The 12,266-nt window shown below is 34.4% G+C and overlaps 2 pseudogenes; one reads left to right on the forward strand and one right to left on the reverse strand.

Annotated features, from left to right (window-relative positions):
• Positions 1 to 1,508: 1,508 nt before the first annotated feature.
• On the forward strand, positions 1,509 to 4,337 carry LOC120120320 (annotated as a pseudogene).
• A 1,733-nt stretch (positions 4,338 to 6,070) lies between these two features.
• LOC120120387 lies at positions 6,071 to 8,084 on the reverse strand (annotated as a pseudogene).
• Between the last annotated feature and the right edge of the window lie 4,182 nt (positions 8,085 to 12,266).

Genomic DNA, 12,266 nt, shown 5'->3' on the forward strand with positions numbered 1-12,266 from the left:
ACCGTTCCTTACCTCGACCGACGACACAAGTGGGCGAAAGAATCTACACGAAGGTGAGACTCTACCCTAATCTCTTGCCTAAGCTTCGACCGAGAGCCAAACGTCCAACGCCAACACTCCATTTCCGACTAATGGCGATGCCGGTCACTTTGGCCACCAGGTGGCCGAACTCTCCTAAGACCAAGCTAAAGGCTCAACTCTCCTTCACCTCTATTCTAGCATCGAACCCCACAAAGCCATATACGAGCCTCGTAATCATCCAAGGTAAATGATCCCTCCTCTTTTACTGCTTTACTTTTTTTTCGAAAAAAAAAAGAAAATGGCTGTTGGAAAATCAAATAGAAGATAAGAAACACCTTTAGTTTTCTATAATCTAAAAAAAACTCTTATTCTTATTGATCGAAAATCCACTACAATTGTTTCCTTCGTTTCTGTTCCAATCCTCTTCCCCCTACTCATACATTTCGTTCAGCTTTTTATAGCTTAACTTTACATAAGTTTAACATAATAAAATAAAATAAACTAGTGAGGTGGTTGTGCATTTAATTTTGTAGGAATCACGGATGGTTGTTGGTGTTGAAATATGGGATGGTAAGGTTTGAATAATAAAAAAAAGTTCTTGCAGGAAACATGATATAGTGGTGGGGTTTACAGGGTATGGTGAGTTGAATAAAGAATAGAAAACGATGCTTGGTGCTTACAACTAATAGAAAATGGTGCTCACATTAATAAACTTCTTTTTTTATATTATTTTTTGTGTGCTTTTAATATGTGCAATTTTTTTTTTCTGTTAGTTCCTCAATATATATATATATATATATATTGAGGCTTTATTTTTCTTTTGATTCATCAATTTTGTTTTATCAATTTAACATCTTTTTGATTTTTTTAAGGGTATTCTTTTAAATCGATCGGATGTAAGTAATTTGGATCAAATTTTACCTTTTAATTTAACTTGTAATTTTCTCAATTAAGACGAGTGGAAATTAAATCAGTACCGGAAGGGCAGTTCAAGGGTGCTAATCCTTCCTTGATTGTAACCGACTCCCGAATCCGACATATCTTTGGTAAGATGCAGATCAGGTAAGAAACCGAGATATCCGATCAACCAATTTTTGTTCTTAAAACAAATGATCGGTGGCGAGACTCTAACCCACTTATTTAAGTCGAAACTCAATTCCGGGACCACCCGAAAAACTGTTGCGACAATATAAGAATTTAAAAATTTTAAGAAACACACCTCAAATAGAATCTTATCAAGTTTCATGGTCAAGAAATTTTCAGATTACATATTAGACTATATAAGCTTTATATTTAAAAAAAAAATAAAAGAATGTAAAAATTATTAATATAAAAATAAGAGACTATAAAATTTGTTATTAAAAATACTTTATATTTATGTTATTGGATTTTTGATCTTTATATCATTCTATTACAATTTCAATTTTAAAAAATCACACAATACGATTAAATCCACATTTTATTAAAAAAAACTAATTGAATCCACCCTTTTATCTTTTTCTTTTTTTTTAAACCTTGGTTCATAAATTTTCATTTCATAATTCTGCGATTTTTCATCAATTGATCTATCATTGAAAATCAATGGATGAAGAAGCTGCAGCATCGACGCCGCCTCAATCGTCTGCGGCTCCTTTGGGATCTTCTGTTATTCCGATAGTGAACAAGCTACAGAACATCTTTGCGCAGCTTGGTACCCAGTCCACCATAGAGTTGCCGCAAGTGGCGGTGGTCGGAAGTCAAAGTAGTGGCAAGTCCAGCGTGCTTGAATCACTCGTTGGCCGCGACTTCTTGCCTCGCGGTTCCGATATCTGTACGCGCCGCCCTCTCGTCCTTCAGCTCCTCAGACCAAGCGTAAACCTGATGGTTCGGAGGAGGAGTATGGCGAGTTTCTTCACTTGCCCGGAAAGCGCTTCTATGACTTCTCTGAGAGTCGCAGGGAGATTCAGGTTCTTTATTGCTTACTTTTTATGATTGAAAAATTCAAAAGTTAGGCATTTAGATTATACAATTCAAAAAGTTAGGGCTTTTAGTGTGTATGTGTGGCTTTTTATAGTTTTCCTTTGCTAATTGCTTGCTCAAGGAGTATTATAATTGCTAGATAATATTGAAGCGAGAAATTATTATTTGATAGGGATGCGGTAGCTGGTGGCACAGATAGTTGTAAATTGTAATAAGGGGAATTGAGAGCTTGCCTGAAGGAGTAATTTGGCTTTAGGTGACAATGACGTTGAATTAAGTATGATAGAGTCTCTAGGCTTTAGACTGATGGTTACACTGAGTAGAAAAGCGGATCACTTAATCTAGATGTTCTTGACTAAGGAATAACTAGATTTCTTCTCTCTCCCTTTAGGTATTGAAACAACTCCGGCCTTTTATTGCTTTCAAGTTAATAATAGGTTTTATCAGATCAAGTAAGAATGTATGTACATTCTGGTGTTGAGTGATCCTAAAGTAAATCTCTATTGACTGCAGGCTGAGACAGACAGGGAGGCTGGGGGAAACAAAGGTGTGTCAGACAAGCAGATCCGACTTAAGATTTTCTCCCCGAATGTTCTCGATATCACTCTCGTGGATCTTCCTGGAATCACAAAGGTTCCTGTGGGTGACCAGCCCTCAGACATTGAAGCTCGGATTAGAACAATGATCATGTCGTATATTAAACAGCCTAGCTGTCTGATTCTTGCTGTACTCCAGCAAATTCAGACTTAGCAAACTCAGATGCACTTCACATTGCTGTAAATGCTGATCCTGATGGTATTTCTATTATCAACATCTCTCTTCTGCAGTGAGTTGCCATGTATTTAATTCAATAATCTTGCTATTTTTTTACTGCCTGGCAGGTTACAGGACTATTGGTGTTATTACAAAGGTGCATCTTTCAATGTCAAAATCTCTATTTCAAATTATGAACTTATGTATAAGATGTTCTAGTTTTCTGATTAGTTTTGGCTTATTTGTGTATGAATCAGTTGGATATAATGGACAGAGGTACTGATGCTCGTAATCTGTTGCTTGGAAAAGTGATTCCCCTTCGATCTGGTTATGTAGGTGTTGTGAATCGTAGTCAGGAGGTAACCATGGAACCTAATTGAACTAAAGATATTAAATCATAATCTGTGTTTTATAAAACTTTTCACAATAAGTTATTTTTAGTACGTTGTTAATGTGGATGGTAGATCACTTTTAGAAAATTTTCTTTCTTCATATTGCTCATTTCAATTAAGGCACGTGTTAATTGTTTTATGCCATTTTGCATGCTGAGCTCTTCTTTTCCATTTAAATGTCCCGTCACTCTGGTTATATATGACATTTTCACTTAACTGTCCATTTCTAACGGTTTATGACATCATCAAAACTTTTATGTTTCTAGGAAGTCTGACTTATTTATACTTAGAGCAAAATTTGGTGCATGCTGATTTCTATCAGATTAGCATATATCATGTATCAAAGTTGAACTAGGATACTGTTTGTTTTTGTGTGGTTGATGTATTTTAGTTATGTTAGAACAGTGATGAATTACATGATTTATGAATGTTGTATCCAGTTTACTTGTCTGTAACATGGAGCTAGGCAGTTGGTTAAAACTTTGCTCATAATATTTCTTATTTTGGAACCTATAACTTCTGTAACTGTATAGGCCTCTTTTTTTCCAAAGAAAGTTGTGGTGCAATATTGCATTGCTATGCTGAAGCAATACATGAGTATTGATCTCTGTTGATAATATCAATATCCAGGTAAACCATACAAAACGTGAACTGCACAATGTCTTTATCAAAAAGCTTTACAGGTGCCATTCGACATGATTTCAATTATTTATTCTTTTGATAATCTATTTGTTCACCTTTGTGTGTCCTGTGCGTCCTATGATCCTAAACAGAGAAAACCTGTTTGAACAAATGTTATGAGACCCTGAAGAGATTGCTTCTAAGAGAAAACATACTCGAGAAACACTCTGAGTTCTCCAACAGGCATTCAGGGTGGGTTCTTTTCACTGCATGTCAAGATATCATGATCATTAGATTAATCAAGATATCATGAGCCAAATGTCTTTACCCTTGTTTGTATGCATGTCAACACATATCATATTACTATTTCTCGATTTTTGATTTCATACTAAATTGCAGCTGCAGCTAACATTTTTGGATTTATTATTTTTTTTTTTAATAGACATTGGAAGAATTGCCATTGGAAGCCGAAACAGTTTAGAGGGGATACAGTCTGGGTTCTGATACAGCAGGCCTGCCAAAGATCCACGGAATGCCAACATCATCAATGTATTCTACAATCAGTGGCTCAAGCGATTCCTACACAGCTTCTCCCCAAAATCCAAAACCTCGCAAGTCATCTCACTCGGGGGAACTACTGTCACACTCGTATGCTAATGCAGATTCAAACGGAAATGGGGGCAATTACATGCCAGGCCTCTATCCTACAGTTGATCTGTAAGCCGTTCAATCATATAAACATGCGGGTTTTTTTATCGATATGGAGGTATTATATTCATTTGATTGCTTCATCCAATTTTCTCATCCCCTGTAACCAATGCAGGGGTATGAATAAGTTGGTATTATGTTACTTATATGCATATTGTTTTTGTTCCATATATTTACCTATTCTACTAACAGAATATAGTGTTATAATTGGCATTGTTTATCGCTTATGAAAGCAAGAAACTTGCTTACTTTTTTGTCAGAAGCGATAGCCTTTTCCATTCTTAAAATTATTCTTTTTGCAATGTGTAAACGAACAGAGCCGGTATTTGAGCGAATGTTATGTATTTAGAAAATTTAAAGCTGTATAGTATGATTGAAAAAATTAATTCAATCATGCAATCTTTGCTCTTGAAGTTTAATACCACCTAGGGCTGTAAACGAGTAGAATTGAGTTCGAGTATTGCTGAGCTCAACTCGATTCAAAAACTTTAAAATTAAGTTTGACTTGATTCGAAAATTGTCAAGTTCAACTTGGATTCGAAATAAAAAATTGAAACTCAATTCGACTCGAAAGCTCTAGAGCTTAAAATTTTCAAGCTTTACTCAAAATAAAAAATTAAAATTCAACTCAATCTCACGTGAACTTATACTGTATGTATTTTCTTAAAATAACATAAATATCACTATTATTAATAACTTAATTTAAAAAAATCTAAAATTTTAACATATTATTTTTTCTGAATAGTTTATGAGCTTTTCGAGTCCAGTATCAAGTAGTTTACTTTAGCCTGTTAAAAATTTGAATCGAGTTCAAATTTGAGTCTAGTTCATTCGATTCGAGTGTTGATTGGATTTTGACTGAGTTAATCTCAAATAGCATGTGCTATGTCCTAGTACTACCTGCTTAAAAAAATAAGACATTTTCACCTTCTCCATTTAGATATTTTAATACAGTTATTAACATTGACATTAATACATTGTAAATTATGAATGATAACTATAATAATTATACGGGATTTTTTATGAAAAGCTTTTCATTTGCTTCTCTTCTATGGAAGTTCTATTTTCCCAGAATTTGTACTAATTTTTGGTCTAATTCTTCTGACCAAAAAAATATACTTAGTTATAGTTCATCTCTTCAACAAGTTTAGTAATGAGCCCAGCAGCCCTATTATTCCAATGGAGAGAAGAACCTATAATTCACTTTTCAGGAAATTTCTAAACGAAGAATTTCAAAGTAAATTAATGAATAATATTAACAGTATCAATACATTAATTAAAATTCTAAATAAAAATAATAATATTTTAACCTTTTAAATAAAGAAATTCACCAAACTATCATCAAGAAAAAGAGAATATTAATCGTTAAACCACACATCTTAACAACGAAGACCAAAACAGTTTTATGGTACAAAAGAGATTGCTGTAAGCTGATATTCAAACTCCAAACCTACTGAATGTAGATTTTTAAGGATAATTACATGAACTGACTGAGCTAACATCCAAGATTTGAAGATGATTTATTTCGTATTCGTCATCTTCGGGCTACGATTCTCGAGTAAAAGTATTAACAACACAAAACAAGAGACAAATTGTTCTAAAGAAGAAAATGATTAAACTTCATACACAGGGTTTAGCTTTCCAACTCATCAATGTCTTCACAACTACCCAAAAACAGAGGCAATCTTTGATGCAGTTTCACCGGTTGGATCGAAAGAATCCTACTTTTACCATCCAAACCTTTGCCTCCAGCTCCCTTCGCAAGAAAAGTGAGAGGATTTGCCTCGTAAACCAGCCGTAGATGATCCCTTGGATTCATTGCTATTCCACCATACAAGAGAGTCCTATGGAAATCAGAAACCAACGAACATATATAGCGAGCTGAATATTTCTTTGGGTATTTGCCTTTGCCTTATATCACTGTATCAATATATTGCCTTAGACCTTCAGGCCAATCAAAATACCGTGCATCGTTGACAGAATATATTTGGCCTGCAATCATAGATATAGGCAGTGCACTAATCATCGATTGGATCGAAAGAAATCAATATCACTTTCGTACTTTCATACAGTAAAGAGTTCTCATCTAATCAAACTGGTAATGAAGAACATCGTCGGTATGAAATCCAAAGATTCCATCAAATTAGTGAAGCAGATATCAGACATATCTCATCTAAAAGATCATTAATTGGATTGAAAGATATCAGTATCCGTTTCTGTACTTTCAAACAATCTCTTGTTTACAAACAATAAAGATTTCCCATTTAATCAAACTGCTAATGAATACCATCACCAGTAAGAAATCCAAATAGGATTCCACTGAATTTGTGATGTGAATATCAGACAAATCTCATCTAAATGGATTCATAAGAAGAACAATGCAACTGTCAAGACATTGGTATATTACCTTGAGGCGGAAATGCTTGGATGTGTAAGAATATAGTCTCCTGTTGAATGATCCAAGGTAAATGCATGTGTTCCTGAGCCAAAGCTAGCACATAGAATTGTGGCAGACGAATAGAGGACATAGCCGGCAGCTATGAGCTTCGCCCCACTCTGTAGCAAATTAAGCAATGCCTTCTCTTCCACGGGTTGATTATCGAGCTCGGTGAGCCGGTTATATATCCCAAAGATTGTTCCAGTAGGAATGGAAGCATCTATATTTCGAGAACCATCAAGGGGATCCAATACCACCACAAAGGGACCATCATCATTGATCCAAATTGGAGCATCATCTTCCTCTGATGCCATGAATGAAGCTTTACCTGAATTTCTAAGAGATGACAATATGATTTCATTCCGCAGAAAAAAAAAACTAAATTAGCTGATCACAAGACTTGAGTCCTTTTTCCCTATACAATTGCAAACCAAAATTTCAACTGATTACATTTTTTCAAATCAATCTGTTTCTGTATCAAATTCAAACTCTCACCCTGCAATTACTTTCTTTAGAGTCTTGACAACTCACTAAAACCAGTTGCAATGATTTAATCATTCATAAGATTAAAAGTTCATGTTGCTTATAACTGCTTAAGGGGGGAAAAGAGAACAATATTTATATGATGAAATTAGCATAGTAAAACGTACTGCCACAATATCAAGCGGCTTTGGCTTATCCCTATCAGAAGAAGCGGCCCCGGTGAGAGCTGAATGTTTGGCGAGAGCAGAATTAAAGGGAGAAGCCACAAGAGCAGCAATTCTCTTGCAAGCAAATTGTATATGGTAAAGCAAAACAACTAAGTCATCTCCCACATCTAGTCCTCCTTTCCCAACATAATCCATCAGCGAAGAAATCTCATTTCCACCATCACCAACAGAAGTCATTTCCATCTGCGCCTTGGCTAAAAACCCAGAAAAAGAAGCCATTTTTGGTGGGGTGTAAAAGCTCAACCTGTCTCTAAGAAAAAGGTGGTGTCCTGGAGGGAAATGATGGGAAGTTATATGGAAGAGTGGAGATGGATAGGAGATGGTGGGAGACAATAATTGTTGCATATTAGTGCCAGAGATTGTCTTGTGTGTTAGAAGAAGAGTATAGAAGTTGATGAACTGGTAATGGGAAACGGAATGATGAAATCATATCATACCAAAACTTTGAGGATTAAAGATCGAAACTTTCAAAGGAGTGTAAGGATGGTTTTGGTTGGATAAAGCGTATCAGTGCTGGATTATGGTCGGAGAAACGGTGAAAGGATAAAAGGGATAGAAAAACGTCAGCTGTGGAGGTTCGGTTATCTTAGTTGTCTTCATTTTAAGATAAACCTATCCAAATATGTTTGTTCCCCCGGCTAATTTAGTAAAAATTGTGAATAATATTTTTTGAAGTCGGAAGGGTAAACTATAGAGTTAAATTAATATAATTATTCACATAATTTTTTTTATTTTTTCAATGATCGCATAATATTATCTTATGATGACACATCAATGATACCAAAATAAAACGTAAACTAAACATTAGGTATAATTTTGAAAAACAAAATTAGATACTAAAACAGAACAAAAATAATAATTTATATACTAAACACATAGTTTCCCTATAAAATAAGTTAGAGAATTATTTAAGGGACTATTGCAAGATAAAAGTTGTGTACAAGTAGCAATTAGGGGTGTAAAAAGCTGACCCGATTTGTAAAATTAACTGAAACCGACTCGAATCAAAACTGTTTTTGACATGCGTTGTCACGATCGGAAACTGACTCGAGTCGAAACTGGTATTGGCCTAAACCCGAGTTGGACCTGGAAATTATGGATCTGAATCCGACCTGCACCCGACCTTTGAACGACCTGAACCCGAATTAAACTCAAAATATGATACTCGAACCCGACCTGCATCCGAATGATATGAACCCGAACCCGAGATTGACCTGGTAAATAACTGGTATTACCCGACCTGGTTTCAACCTGACCTGTTATGAATCTGACATGTTTTCAACCTGACCTGTAAATGATCGACTTGTTATTAACATTGTAACATCCCAATCAACAGGTCAGTGACCATTATGTAAGAACTCAAAACTTAGTGGTTTAATTAGAATAAGTTATTAATTGAAGGACTTATTTTGGAAAATTTTGGTTATATATGATATCAATTGGATTATAAGAGGGGTAATATAGTCTTTTCTCTATAAAGATTTTTATCTTATGTTTCTTTAAAAGGATAAGCACGTGTTGTGGGGAGAAAAGTCTGAACCTTGCTTGTCTTCTTCTTCTGTCGTGAACTCCACTCCTAAAGGCAATATTCATAAATTTGTTGTTTTCCTTAAATTTTGGGGTTAGTTTTGAAGCTTAAGTGCTATATAAGCTTAAGGAAAACTTGTATAGTAGTAAAACAACAAGAGAAGTAAATTAGAGATGAATTGGTAAAATGAGTTTAGAAATGAAATTTTGATATGGAGTAGTTTTTGAAGTTTGATTGAGATATTTGACTTGTCAATGAGCTAATTAAAGGATTAGGAGTATTAGAAATGATTAAGAGCTTGGTTGAAAACATGATATGATTTTTAGATGTAAGTGTTTTAGTTATACTTTATATGTTAGGGAGTAGTAAATGAGGATAAGTTGGTTTAGAAGTATAAGGCTGAGTTTAAAGGCTTAAGATGTGATGAATATAAGAGATTTAGGAGGATTTTGAGTTATTTTCGAAGTGAAAATAGCCATTCTGGGCTTCGAGTATCGGTACCTTTAGAACTGTACCGATACCTCAAGGGTTAAATCTATGTAATTCTTAAGGGTAGTATCGATACCAATTGAAGAGGGTATCGATACTGAGTTGGTAGTATCGATACCAGGGGGATCGTATCGATACCATTTTTAAGATACAATTCCAGAACCTCAGAATGGTATCGGTACCTTGGAGAGGTATCGATACCCTTGAAGGGAAGTATCGATACTGTAGTGGTAGTACCAATACTTCTATGCATGGATTGGAAATTAAGTGTTTCTTGCATCATAAGTTTTTTATGGGATTTAAGTATTCGAAGAACGATATTGATTTTTGAATTGGTTTTGTTTAGTGTTTGAACGTAATCAATTTTTGATCAGCTCGACATATTAAGTATTGATTCGAAGGTGTTAAGGATTTTGCTTAGAACTTCTTTGAGGCAAAGGTGAGTGCAACTTCTTCGTTTTGTAACATAATTGAGGAAGGCTAGCGATAATCCAACCTCATTGTTTTTTATCGAAAACTTTACAATTTCCTTATTGTTACATTGCAATGTTTTATTTAATTTATATTATATAAGTTATGTTTTATGATTATATGTTTATGGAAATGTGGCTTTGAACAAATGTATGTGAAAAGACTCTATGTGAAAATACCTATGTGAATAAGAGAACTTCGAATAATAAGTGAAAATAATTATGTGATTAATAGCCCAAGGTATATGTATAAGGATTAGAGGTATAGTTGGCATGCCAAAAGTCGAGGGTGTTATGTGGTCCTCTGGGACAATTATGTGGTCATTCGGGACAAATATGTGACACTTTGGTGCAAACCTATGTGGTCATTCGAGACAATTATGTGACACTTCGGTGCAAATTACGAGCTGTGGTGACAGTATTAGTGCACAACCTCAATGTACTCAAATACCTAGAGTTCTCATGAGTATACATTGGGCATTTGAAATAAAGTGAATAATATACATTAGTATACTTGGTGATATGGAAAATAATGAGAGTTCTTTGTAAAATGTTTTGATAAAAACAAATAAGATTTCGTTTACTAAGTTAGCACTATTAGTATTTGCCTCACTAAGTCATCAACTTAGCGTGTGATTTCCTCACGTGTAGGTTTGAAGAAAGCATAAGACTGATTGGTTGAGGATAACATACCACTTGGATCAGATCAGGACAGATTATGTAACACCCCCAACCCGTACCCAACCCGGATACGAATCCGATGTGTCACATTGACTTTTCAAAACGTTTATTTTGACAAAATCTTATAAAATTTAAGACTTTTATTAAAAGTACATTACAATAATTTACATTAATACTATCAAAATGATTACAAAAATCGATCAGAGCATTTGTGATTTAAACCGTAATTATATGCCAACATAATTCTTACAACAAAATAACATACTGTTTAAAGCACTTCTGATCTGATCGCTTTAAAGGAGATGTTGTCTTTCTAAACTTTAACTCTGGTCTTCTTGCTTCTTGGTACCTACGTGGAAACCACTTACACGCTAAGTCACAAACTTAGTGATGCATAAAAGGACATGTAACAATGAATTCATGAACATGTACTACTATCATTCTATCATAACATTCCAATTTGCATATATTTACTAAACTATCACATATATGATCATAACATGCACAAATGACAATTAACTTCTTATGAGAGTTTCAGTTTAATTTATCTTTTAATGCCCATGTACATTATTGAGAACAGAAGGTACATGAGTACACTGATGTTGTGCACAAATGTTGTCACCATAGCTTGAATAAATTTCCACTAGGGGCACTAAAAATTTGTCCCAAAGGACCACTATGTCCCCAAGGACCACTTATAATCCCTCGACTCTTGGCATGCCAATTATACCGACAACTCTCATATCATATAACATGGGCTTAATTATGAATACCTGACACATTTTCAAATCACTTTTATCCTTCTCATATAAACACATCACATGCACATATATGATCATTTATCCTTTCATACATAACTTAGAATTATCCTTTGATGATTTCATTCATCACATATTGTATCATATTAAAGCATGTATGAATTATGCATGTAATCAATATAACCATAATATCTATATATACATGTACATAATTATAAAATCATGAATTTAACTATAGGAAATAGATTTATCACAAGTCTTATCTCCATACAACTCTATCTAGGGTATGCACTCACCTTAGCCTTACATGATTCGAATCGATTCTAAACCTTTATCTCTCTCAACCATTTCTAATTCTTCGATTGTTCCGGAACGAGTTTACGATCAATATCTTTGCTTTGAGCCTTCATGTATGAAGAAGGAAGGAGAATAAGAGAACTCAGGAATGTTGATCTTTTCCTCCTTTCCATCCACGTGGGTTATATATAACCATAACAAAATTTAATTATTTCCTTGCCAATGACCATTTTGTCCCTCTATTCCTCCTTTGCAATTCAATCCTACAAAACATTTTCCATATAAGTCCTTGAACTATTCAATTATTCTACTTTAGTAACCAAATTATGAAGTTTAACAATTTAGTCACTAACCCGGTATTGAGGATGTTACAAATTAAATGTAGGTTTTTGTGTTAATTTTGTAAACTCTTGGAATGTATTATATGTTTAATTTGAAATGA

Source organism: Hibiscus syriacus, unplaced genomic scaffold (genome assembly GCF_006381635.1).
Source record: "Hibiscus syriacus cultivar Baekdansim isolate YM2019G1 unplaced genomic scaffold, ASM638163v2 tig00110338_pilon, whole genome shotgun sequence".
NCBI classification, from domain to species: Eukaryota; Viridiplantae; Streptophyta; class Magnoliopsida; order Malvales; family Malvaceae; genus Hibiscus; species Hibiscus syriacus.